The sequence below is a fragment of the Rhipicephalus microplus genome, chromosome 2 (assembly GCF_043290135.1).
Source record: "Rhipicephalus microplus isolate Deutch F79 chromosome 2, USDA_Rmic, whole genome shotgun sequence".
Classification (NCBI taxonomy): Eukaryota; Metazoa; Arthropoda; class Arachnida; order Ixodida; family Ixodidae; genus Rhipicephalus; species Rhipicephalus microplus.
In genome coordinates this window covers 199,593,694-199,603,214 of record NC_134701.1, presented here as the reverse complement: position 1 = coordinate 199,603,214, position 9,521 = coordinate 199,593,694, and the positions used below count along the sequence as shown (strand labels likewise).

The 9,521-nt window shown below is 47.0% G+C and overlaps 21 non-coding genes across 21 annotated transcripts; all 21 read right to left on the bottom strand.

Moving 5' to 3' along the window:
• Positions 1–57: 57 nt before the first annotated feature.
• On the bottom strand, positions 58–130 carry TRNAV-AAC (transfer RNA valine (anticodon AAC)). The gene has a single exon. It is a non-coding gene; the product is annotated as a tRNA-Val (tRNA).
• A 71-nt stretch (positions 131–201) lies between these two features.
• TRNAV-AAC (transfer RNA valine (anticodon AAC)) lies at positions 202–274 on the bottom strand. The gene has a single exon. It is a non-coding gene; the product is annotated as a tRNA-Val (tRNA).
• A 71-nt stretch (positions 275–345) lies between these two features.
• TRNAV-AAC (transfer RNA valine (anticodon AAC)) lies at positions 346–418 on the bottom strand. The gene has a single exon. It is a non-coding gene; the product is annotated as a tRNA-Val (tRNA).
• A 73-nt stretch (positions 419–491) lies between these two features.
• On the bottom strand, positions 492–563 carry TRNAV-AAC (transfer RNA valine (anticodon AAC)). Its single transcript has one exon. It is a non-coding gene; the product is annotated as a tRNA-Val (tRNA).
• Positions 564–635: 72 nt separating this feature from the next.
• On the bottom strand, positions 636–708 carry TRNAV-UAC (transfer RNA valine (anticodon UAC)). The gene has a single exon. It is a non-coding gene; the product is annotated as a tRNA-Val (tRNA).
• Positions 709–777: 69 nt separating this feature from the next.
• TRNAV-CAC (transfer RNA valine (anticodon CAC)) lies at positions 778–850 on the bottom strand. Its single transcript has one exon. It is a non-coding gene; the product is annotated as a tRNA-Val (tRNA).
• A 73-nt stretch (positions 851–923) lies between these two features.
• TRNAV-AAC (transfer RNA valine (anticodon AAC)) lies at positions 924–996 on the bottom strand. The gene has a single exon. It is a non-coding gene; the product is annotated as a tRNA-Val (tRNA).
• Positions 997–1,359: 363 nt separating this feature from the next.
• On the bottom strand, positions 1,360–1,432 carry TRNAV-AAC (transfer RNA valine (anticodon AAC)). The gene has a single exon. It is a non-coding gene; the product is annotated as a tRNA-Val (tRNA).
• Positions 1,433–1,503: 71 nt separating this feature from the next.
• Positions 1,504–1,576, bottom strand: TRNAV-AAC (transfer RNA valine (anticodon AAC)). The gene has a single exon. It is a non-coding gene; the product is annotated as a tRNA-Val (tRNA).
• Positions 1,577–1,642: 66 nt separating this feature from the next.
• Positions 1,643–1,715, bottom strand: TRNAV-AAC (transfer RNA valine (anticodon AAC)). The gene has a single exon. It is a non-coding gene; the product is annotated as a tRNA-Val (tRNA).
• Positions 1,716–1,786: 71 nt separating this feature from the next.
• Positions 1,787–1,859, bottom strand: TRNAV-AAC (transfer RNA valine (anticodon AAC)). Its single transcript has one exon. It is a non-coding gene; the product is annotated as a tRNA-Val (tRNA).
• A 218-nt stretch (positions 1,860–2,077) lies between these two features.
• TRNAI-AAU (transfer RNA isoleucine (anticodon AAU)) lies at positions 2,078–2,150 on the bottom strand. Its single transcript has one exon. It is a non-coding gene; the product is annotated as a tRNA-Ile (tRNA).
• A 211-nt stretch (positions 2,151–2,361) lies between these two features.
• TRNAV-AAC (transfer RNA valine (anticodon AAC)) lies at positions 2,362–2,434 on the bottom strand. The gene has a single exon. It is a non-coding gene; the product is annotated as a tRNA-Val (tRNA).
• Positions 2,435–2,792: 358 nt separating this feature from the next.
• TRNAV-AAC (transfer RNA valine (anticodon AAC)) lies at positions 2,793–2,865 on the bottom strand. The gene has a single exon. It is a non-coding gene; the product is annotated as a tRNA-Val (tRNA).
• A 361-nt stretch (positions 2,866–3,226) lies between these two features.
• Positions 3,227–3,299, bottom strand: TRNAV-AAC (transfer RNA valine (anticodon AAC)). Its single transcript has one exon. It is a non-coding gene; the product is annotated as a tRNA-Val (tRNA).
• A 71-nt stretch (positions 3,300–3,370) lies between these two features.
• Positions 3,371–3,443, bottom strand: TRNAI-AAU (transfer RNA isoleucine (anticodon AAU)). Its single transcript has one exon. It is a non-coding gene; the product is annotated as a tRNA-Ile (tRNA).
• Positions 3,444–3,516: 73 nt separating this feature from the next.
• On the bottom strand, positions 3,517–3,589 carry TRNAV-AAC (transfer RNA valine (anticodon AAC)). The gene has a single exon. It is a non-coding gene; the product is annotated as a tRNA-Val (tRNA).
• Positions 3,590–3,661: 72 nt separating this feature from the next.
• TRNAV-AAC (transfer RNA valine (anticodon AAC)) lies at positions 3,662–3,734 on the bottom strand. The gene has a single exon. It is a non-coding gene; the product is annotated as a tRNA-Val (tRNA).
• Positions 3,735–3,949: 215 nt separating this feature from the next.
• Positions 3,950–4,022, bottom strand: TRNAV-AAC (transfer RNA valine (anticodon AAC)). The gene has a single exon. It is a non-coding gene; the product is annotated as a tRNA-Val (tRNA).
• A 5,098-nt stretch (positions 4,023–9,120) lies between these two features.
• TRNAV-AAC (transfer RNA valine (anticodon AAC)) lies at positions 9,121–9,193 on the bottom strand. The gene has a single exon. It is a non-coding gene; the product is annotated as a tRNA-Val (tRNA).
• A 71-nt stretch (positions 9,194–9,264) lies between these two features.
• TRNAV-AAC (transfer RNA valine (anticodon AAC)) lies at positions 9,265–9,337 on the bottom strand. The gene has a single exon. It is a non-coding gene; the product is annotated as a tRNA-Val (tRNA).
• Positions 9,338–9,521: the final 184 nt, after the last annotated feature.

Below are 9,521 nucleotides of genomic sequence, written 5' to 3'. Positions count from 1 at the left end.
CAGCCCTCACGAATGAGCCTTTGTTCAATTACGTATATTGAAACTAAAAAATGCTCTTGTGCCTGCCAGGGATAGAACCTGGGGCCTTCCGCGTGTTAAGCGGATGTGATAACCACTACACCACAAGCACAGCTGTGCAGAGCTCTCATGAATGAGTCTTTGTTCAATGACGTATATTAAAACTAAAAAAAGAAACGCTCTTGTGCCTGCCAGGGATCGAACCTGGGGCCTTCCGCGTGTTAGGCAGATGTGACAACCGCTACACCACAAGCACAGCTGTGCAGAGCTCTCATGAATGAGTCTTTGTTCAATGACGTATATTGAAACTAAAAAAAGAAACGCTCTTGTGTCTGCCAGGGATCGAGCCTGGGGCCTTCCGCGTGTTAGGCGGATGTGATAACCACTACACCGCAAGCACAGCTGTGCAGAGCTCTCACGATTGAGTCTTTGTTCAATGACGTATATTGAAACTGTAAAAAAAGAAGTGCTCTTGTGCCTGCCAGGGATCGAACCTGTGCCTTCTGCGTGTTAGGCGGATGTGATAACCGCTACACCACAAGCACAGCTGTGCAGAGGTCTCACGAATGAGCCTTTGTGCAATGACGTACATTGAAACTGTAAAAGAGAAGTGCTCTTGTGCGTGCCAGGGATCGAACCTGGGGCCTTCCGCGTGTAAGGCGGATGTGATAACCACTACACCACAAGCACAGCTGTGCAGAGCTCTCATGAATGAGTCTGTTCAATGACGTATACTGAAATTAAAAAAAGAAATGCTCTCGTGCCTGCCAGGGATTGAACCTGGGGCCTTCCGCGTGTGAAGCGGATGTGATAACCGCTACACCACAAGCACAGCTGTGCAGAGCTCTCACGATTGAGTCTTTGTTCAATGACGTATATTGAAACTGTAAAAACAGAAGTGCTCTTGTGCCTGCCAGGGATCGAACCTGGGGTCTTCCGCGTGTTAGGCGGATGTGATAACCGCTACACCACAAGCACATCTGTGCAGAGCTCTCACGAATGAACCTTTGTTAAATGACGTATATTGAAACTGTAAAAAGGAAGTGCTCTTGTGCCTGCCAGAGATCGAACCTGGGGCCTTTCGCGTATTAAGTGGATGTGATAACCACTACACCACAAGCACAGCTGTGCAGAGCTCTCATCAATGAGTCGTTGTTCAATGAAGTATATTGAAACTGTGAAAATAGAAGTGCGCTTGTGCCTGCAACGGATCGAACCTGGGGCCTTCTGCGTGTTAGGCGGATGTGATAACCACTACACCACAAGCACAGCTGTTCAGAGCTCTCACGAATGAGCCTTTGTTCAATTGCGTATATTGAAACTGTAAAAAAGAAGTGCTCTTGTGCCTGCCAGGGATCGAACCTGGGGCTTTCCACGTGTTAAGCGGATGTAATAACCACTACACCACAAGCACAGCTGTGCAGAGCTCTCATGAATGAGTCTTTGTTCAATGACGTATATTGAAACTAAAAAAAGAAATGCTCTTGTGCCTTCCAGGGATCGAACCTGGGGCCTTCCGCGTGTTAGGCGGATGTAATAACCACTACACCACAAGCACAGCTGTGCACAGCCCTCACGAATGAGCCTTTGTTCAATTACGTATGTTGAAACTAAAAAATGCTCTTGTGCCTGCCAGGGATCGAACCTGGGGCCTTGCGCGTGTTAAGCGGATGTGATAACCACTACACGACAAGCACAGCTGTGCAGAGCTCTCATGAATGAGTCTTTGTTCAATGACGTATATTGAAACTAAAAAAAGAAACGCTCTTGTGCCTGCCAGGGATCGAACCTGGGGCCTTCCGCGTGTTAGGCGGATGTGATAACCACTACACCACAAGCACAGCTGTGCAGAGCTCTCACGATTGAGTCTTTGTTCAATGACGTATATTGAAACTGCAAAAAAAAGAAGGGCTCTTGTGCCTGCCAGGGATCGAACCTGTGCCTTCTGCGTGTTAGGCGGATGTGACCACCGCTACACCACAAGCACAGCTGTGCAGAGGTCTCACGAATGAGCCTTTGTGCAATGACGTATATTGAAACTGTAAAAGAGAAGTGCTCTTGTGCCTGCCAGAGATCGAACCTGGCGCCTTCCGCGTATTAAGTGGATGTGATAACCACTACACCACAAGCACAGCTTTGCAGACCTCTCACGAATGAGCCTTCGTTCAATGACGTATATTGAAAGTGTAAAAAAGAAGTTCTCTTGTGCCTGTCAGGGATCGAACCTGGGGCCTTCCGCGTGTTGAGTGGATGTGATAACACTACACCACAAGCACAGCTGTGCAGATCTCTCACGAATGAGCCTTTGTTCAATGACGTATATTGAAAAAAAAGAAATGCTCTTGTGCCTGCCAGGAATCGAACCTGGGGCCTTCCGCGTGTTAGGCGGATGTGACAACCACTACACCACAAGCACAACTGTGCAGAGCTCTCACGAATGAGCCTTTGTTCAATGACGTATATTTAAACTGTAAAGAAGAAGTGCTCTTATCCTGCCAGGGATAGAACCTGGGGCCTTCCGCGAGTTAAGTGGATGTGATAACCACTACATCACAAGCACAGTTGTGCAGAGCTCTCATGAATTAGTCTTTGTTCAAAGACGTATATTGAAACTGTAAAAAAAATGCTCTCGTGCCTGGCAGGGATCGAACCTTGTACTTCCGCGCGTAAGGCGGATGCGATAAACACTACACCACAAGTACAGCTGTGCAGAGCTCTCACGAATGAGCGTTTGTTCAATGACGTATATTGAAACTGTAAAAAAGAAGTACTCTTGTGCCTGCCAAGGATCGAACCTGGGGCCTTCCGCGTGTTAGGCGGATGTGCTAAACACTACACCACAAGCACAGCTGTGCAGAGCTCTCATCAATGAGTCTTTGTTCATTGACGTATATTGAAAATAAAAAAGAAATGCTCTTGTGCCTGCCAGAGATAGAACCTGCGGCCTTCCGCGTGTTAGGCGGATGTGATAACCACTACACCACAAGGACAGTTGAGCAGAGCTCTCACAAATGAGTCGTTGTTCAATGAAGTATATTGAAACTGTGAAAAAAGAAGTGCTCTTGTGCCTGCAACGGATCGAACCTGGGGCCTTCTGCGTGTTAGGCGGATGTGATAACCACTACACCACAAGCACAGCTGTTCAGAGCTCTCACGAATGAGCCTTTGTTCAATTGCGTATATTGAAACTGTAAAAAAGAAGTGCTCTTGTGCCTGCCAGGGATCGAACCTGGGGCTTTCCACGTGTTAAGCGGATGTGATAACCACTACACCACAAGCACAGCTGTGCAGAGCTCTCATGAATGAGTCTTTGTTCAATGACGTATATTGAAACTAAAAAAAGAAATGCTCTTGTGCCTGCCAGGGATCGAACCTGGGGCCTTCCGCGTATTAAGTGGATGTGATAACCACTACACCACAAGCACGGCTGTATAGAGCTCTCACGAATGAGCCTTTGTTCAATTACGTATATTGAAACTGTAAAAAAAGAAGTGCTCTTGTGCCTGTCAGGGATCGAACCTGGGGCCTTACGCGTGTTAGGCGGATGTGATAACCACTACACCACAAGCACAGCTGTTCAGAGCTCTCACGAATGAGCCTTTGTTCAATTGCGTATATTGAAACTGTAAAAAAGAAGTGCTCTTGTGCCTGCCAGGGATCGAACCTGGGGCTTTCCACGTGTTAAGTGGATGTGATAACCACTACACCACAAGCACAGCTGTGCAGAGCTCTCATCAATGAGTCTTTGTTCAATGACGTATATTGAAAATAAAAAAGAAATGCTCTTGTGCCTGCAACGGATCGAACCTGGGGCCTTCTGCGTGTTAGGCGGATGTGATAACCACTACACCACAAGCACAGCTGTTCAGAGCTCTCACGAATGAGCCTTTGTTCAATTGCGTATATTGAAACTGTAAAAAAGAAGTGCTCTTGTGCCTGCCAGGGATCGAACCTGGGGCTTTCCACGTGTTAAGCGGATGTGATAACCACTACACCACAAGCACAGCTGTGCAGAGCTCTCATGAATGAGTCTTTGTTCAATGACGTATATTGAAACTAAAAAAAGAAATGCTCTTGTGCCTGCCAGGGATCGAACCTGGGGCCTTCCGTGTGTTAGGCGGATGTAATAACCACTACACCACAAGCTTTTTTTTTCTTTATTTCCGGTAAACTTCACAAACGGGTTACTAAGATATATTACAATTCACTACATACAATACAAAAAAAAACTTAAATCATAACTACAACACATCGCATCCTAGAATTCCTTCTTGGTCAGTAGGGCTTCAACCCTTTCTACCCACAAAGGTACACATTCGTCTGTTCTTACTACCTCAAGTAATCTCGAGATGCTTTCCTTAAAATACTCTCTTGCTGGTCTTCTGTCTGGGTCACAATGAAATCCAGCCATTCTAGAGCGCCATATACTGTGCAAGGCAGTCATCATGATAAAATCGAAAGGTAATCCATCCTCGTTCTCTATTGCCAAATACCTGATACCATGAGGGTCTAACGGAAACTCTTTTTTGATTGTCCTTTGTAATACGTCCCAAAAATAAACTTCCCAACAGTGCAGGAAAACATGGTCGATAGTTTCCGGTTTCTTACAGATTAGACAGTGAGATCCCCAAGGCATATAAAACCCACGCTCCTCTAGGAAGGTTCTTACAGGAAGTGTTCCAGTGTGTAATTTGAAAAAGAACGTTTTCGCACTTGGAGCTGCTGGCATTTTTTTTTGCTCGTTTAAGTACGTTCTGGCCCTTGCGTGCTGTATATAGCACTCTGTACAGTGGGACGGGGAGCATCGTGTCACATAAATCTTTGTACAGTTTTTTCTTTCCAACAGACCACAGGTAGTCAGTTGAAAAGCGAACACACAAAAACCGCACGCTGGCCACTACTTCTTTCATGTATCCTTGCACAGCCCCTGGGGTAACATGGGTGCTCACAACAAACTCGGGCAACAGTCTACTTAGTCTTGTTTGACACACTGTTAGTAGGAAAGGATCTATTGTCTCACGAAAAAAGAAAAACCTATTTACTAACTGCTTGATAAACAGATGTACTAGCCCAAGGCCTCCACACTTCACCCGTCTAAACAAATTTGTGCGACTGCACCTTTCCCAGCTAGACCCCCACACAAGTATTGCAAACACCCGATGTAATTTTTGCACATTGACCCGGGAACAGTACAGCACTTGCATCACATACCACAGCTTAGACACAAAAAACCAGTTGCATGCAGTAGCCCTAGCAAACATGGACAGATAAGTTGCATTCCACCTATTCGCTTTTTCTTTAATTTCTTTCGTTTGCTGTGTCCAATATTCGTCAGTACTTTTGTATGACTCGAGCGGTACTCCAAGATATTTAACTGGCGTTCTTGTCCATTTAATGGCTGCGAAAAATTCTGGTGTTGAAGGCCAATATCCATGCCAGAAGCCGAGGCATTTACCCCAGTTTATGTGGCTTCCTGTAACTTCGGCGAAATATTTAGAAACTCTGATTGATTCTTCAATACCGACATAGGTAGTGCTACAAATCGCAACATCATCAGCGTATGCGAGTAGTTTGACCTTTGAAGATTGTACTCTAAACCCATTAATGATGTCATTCTGCAATATCGACTGACATAAAGTTTCAATATAGATGCAAAACAAAAGTGGACTAACAGGGCAACCTTGACGCACTGAGCGCTCGATTCTTATGGGGGGGCCCAATGTCTTGTTGATAATTAGTCTCGTACTACCGTTCTGATATGCCATGGCTACTCCGTCAATAATTATCTTACCAACATTAATGTGCTTCAATACTGCAAACAAAAGAGCGTGGGAAACGCAATCAAACGCTTTCTCCAGATCCAGCTGGAGTATGGCCACACGAGCATGACAGGTTTCAACACATTCGAGCACGGATCGCATTTTATGAACGTTTGTAACTATGGACCGACCTTTTATTCCACACGTTTGGTGTGGACCGACGATATCTTTTATTACTGACTGAAGTCTGGCCGCCAAAATTTTCATTAATATTTTGTAGTCTACGTTTGTCAGTGCGATTGGCCTGTACGCTGTGACGTGCCAGAGCTTTTCAACCTCGTCTGTTTTCGGAATCAGAACGGTACGCGATTCACCAAAGGATGGTGGTAATTTCTTTTCCTCATATGCCTCGTTAAAAACGCCCGCAAGTAAAACGCCCGTTAAAAACGCCCGCAAGACAATTCGCTTTTAAAACATTTGTACCACTTGGCACAAAGACCATCTGGTCCTGGAGATTTCCCAGGATTTAACTTATCAATCGCCCGTTCAACTTCAGATGCAGATATAGATAATGCCAAAGCGTTTTTCACTTCCTCACTCACTTGCGGCATGAGTTCTAAATATTCGTCTTTAAATCTTTCTAGGTTTGCCTGTCTACACGCAAAAAGGTTTTCAAAATGACTTGAAAATACGGATAAAATGCTGTCCGTATCAGTTACTTCGTGACCATCCTTCTCTATTTTCTCGATATGATTCCGTCGAGCGTTCGTTTTCTCCACCCCTAACGCTCTTTTGGTTGGCGTCTCTCCAGCCGCTAAAGCCTCGGCCCTAGCACGGACGAGTGCACCGCGGTAGCGTTCCTCGTCATGTAGTGCAAGTTTCTGCTTAATGTTGCGTATGTCAATTTTATACTCTCCCGGTTGTCTGCACTCCAAGTCTACTAGTCTTTCCAAAGTCTTTCGGAGTTCTTTTTCTTTCTTTTTCTTTTCATAACTCAATGCGCATGAACGATCAATAGCTGTTATTTTCATTTGCTGCTTGAACTCTTCCCATTGTTCTGCAAGTTTATTTCCATCACCCTTTTTTATTTCATTGATGCAGTTCATAACCTGATCTAAGAAATATTCGTCAGTGATCAAAGTGGAATTCATCTTCCACAGCTCCCATGAGAAAGTTCCACCTTGTGTTTTCTCTCCCATATCACATTTACCTAAACAATGATCGCTAAAGTGTATTGGGCAAACAGCATATGTCTTGCAGTGGGCTATTAATTCTAGCGACACGTAAATGCGATCAAGGCGCGCATGGCTATTCCCCTGAAAATGTGTGAAACGCACCTCCCGCGTTCCTTCCATACAGCTGCCCACGTCTTCTAACTCGAATTGAGTAACTACGTCCGCTAGCGTCCTACAACTTTTATCGTAATTGGCGCGTCCATTTGCTCGATCTCGCCCATTGAGGACGCAGTTAAAATCACCCAGTAATACATATTTCCTTTCCAAAGTGAAGGGCTGCTTTAGGCTTGAAAAAAAATTTGATCGCTCCTCGCAAATGGTTGGTGCATAAATACACACTATACGCCACTGACAATCATTGAATACAAAATCACAGGAAACCAATCTACCAGACGGGCAAGAGAAAGTATCTTGCACTACCAGACCCGGTAACTTCTTAATGAACAAAACACAGCCAGCAGAAGTGCCTATTGCTTGAGTTACAATTGCGTGGTAACGCGCCGTAAACCTCAGCACCATGCCCCGGGTCTCCTCCTCACCGTCTACTTTTGTTTCTTGTACAGCAAGTACATCCAGATCATGATCCACAAGTAGCCTGTAGACTTGGCTCTGTTTCCGCTTGGCGGCGAGACCTCGAACATTTAACGTTGCCACTCTAAGTTTCGGTGCAACAGCTCAAAGTTTCACTACTCAAAGTTTCGGTACACAGTTAAGAAGTTAGCCCGGGGCATGATGCTTACCTTCAGCGTCTAGCATAGAGCTAGACATCTTCGGAGCCTCCAGGTGGACCCGTGCCACTGGAGGACAAAGGTGGCCAGTGATTGTCCGATGTCGGGTTGGGACGCAGCCTTGTGCTGCTGCGTCTGAACGAAGTCGCCTTCGCAGGTGGCCCCTCTTCTTGCTTTTCGCTGGACGCCTCACGCCGTCCTGCAGACTGCTCGCGGGGTCTTTTGCTTGGCGCCCCACCACTGATGCTCTCGCACGACACTGGAAGTTCGGTTAATTCCACCGGCTCAGGCTCCTTCGATGAGGTGCTTGTAAAGCCTTCTTCGGTTTGGCCGGTTGGCTCTTGAGTAACCACCTCCCCAGATGCTATGTCTGCTTTGGCTGTTGGCTCATCACCACCAGTCGGTGTAACTGTACCTGTTGAAGGTTCAGGGTTCACCGCGTCACCTGCACCTTTCGCCGCGTCTTCAACCTCGGTCACGTCCATCACCAACTCTGCTGTGTCGTCACCTTCGGCTGATCCGATAGCCGATGCGTACGTGCGCATGCACGCGTCTTCGCTGTGGCCGAACCGCCGACAACGCGAGCATCGGGGTACCTTACACTCTCTTCTAACATGTCCGGTACTTTGGCAGCGCAGACACTGCATTGGCCGACCAGGTGCAACCACAAGTGCCAGTTCACCAGCCACCCTGATTTGATGGGGGAGATCTTCAACCTTCACGCCACTCTTGAGCTTAAGAAGCACAGTAGGTGTGGTTGAACCCTTGTCGCTGACACCCTGAACACGCCAATGCTCCCTTGTGACTTGTACGACCCTCCCATAAGCCGCCAACGCCGTTCGCACGTCTTCATCGTTGACGCCATACAGCAGCCAATGAAGACGCAGCCGCACCTGCTGATCCTGGGGGTCTACGATGATGCAGCGTCGGCCCTTGACTTTCAACTCCTTCACATCCAGCAAGCGTTTCGTAGCGTCCGCGTTGTTCATGGTGACTGCCCAGACATGATTTATCTGGTAGGCCCCCAGTGCCAACACCTCCGGCAGCAGTCCTGTAGGTCCGAGCGCGTCTCGGAAATCTTCGACTCGATACGGTCTGCCACGCACATCACCGTGTAAAAACACGGTGTTTTGCGCGACGCGTCCCTTGGGCAGGGGCAGTGGTGGCAAAATAATCTCATATCCTGCGTCTTGGTCTTCGGTCATCCTGTTACCGCGGCTAGTATGTGCCGCAAACGCCGCTCCTACGGAGCACATGATTCTTGCGTCCGACGCGCGTGAGTGCCGACAAAAGAATGACTACACCACAAGCGCAGCTGTGCGCAGCCCTCACGAATGAGCCTTCGTTCAACTACGTATATTGAAACTACAAAAATGCTCTTGTGCCTGCCAGGGATCGAACCTGGGGCCTTCCGCGTGTTAAGCGGATGTGATAACCACTACACCACAAGCACAGCTGTGCAGAGCTCTCATGAATGAGTCTTTGTTCAATGACGTATATTGAAACTAAATAAAGAAATGCTCTTGTGTCTGCCAGGTATCGAACCTGGGGCCTTCCGCGTGTTAGGCGGACGTGATAACCGCTACACCACAAGCACAGCTGCGCAAAGTGACACGAATCAGCCTTTGTTCAATGACGTATATTGAAACTGTAAAAAAGAAGTGCTCTTGTGCTTGCCAGGGATCGAACCTGGGGCCTTGCGCGTGTTAAGTGGATGTGATAAACACTACACCACAAGCACAGCTGTGCAGAGCTCTCACAAATGAGCCTTTGTTCAATGA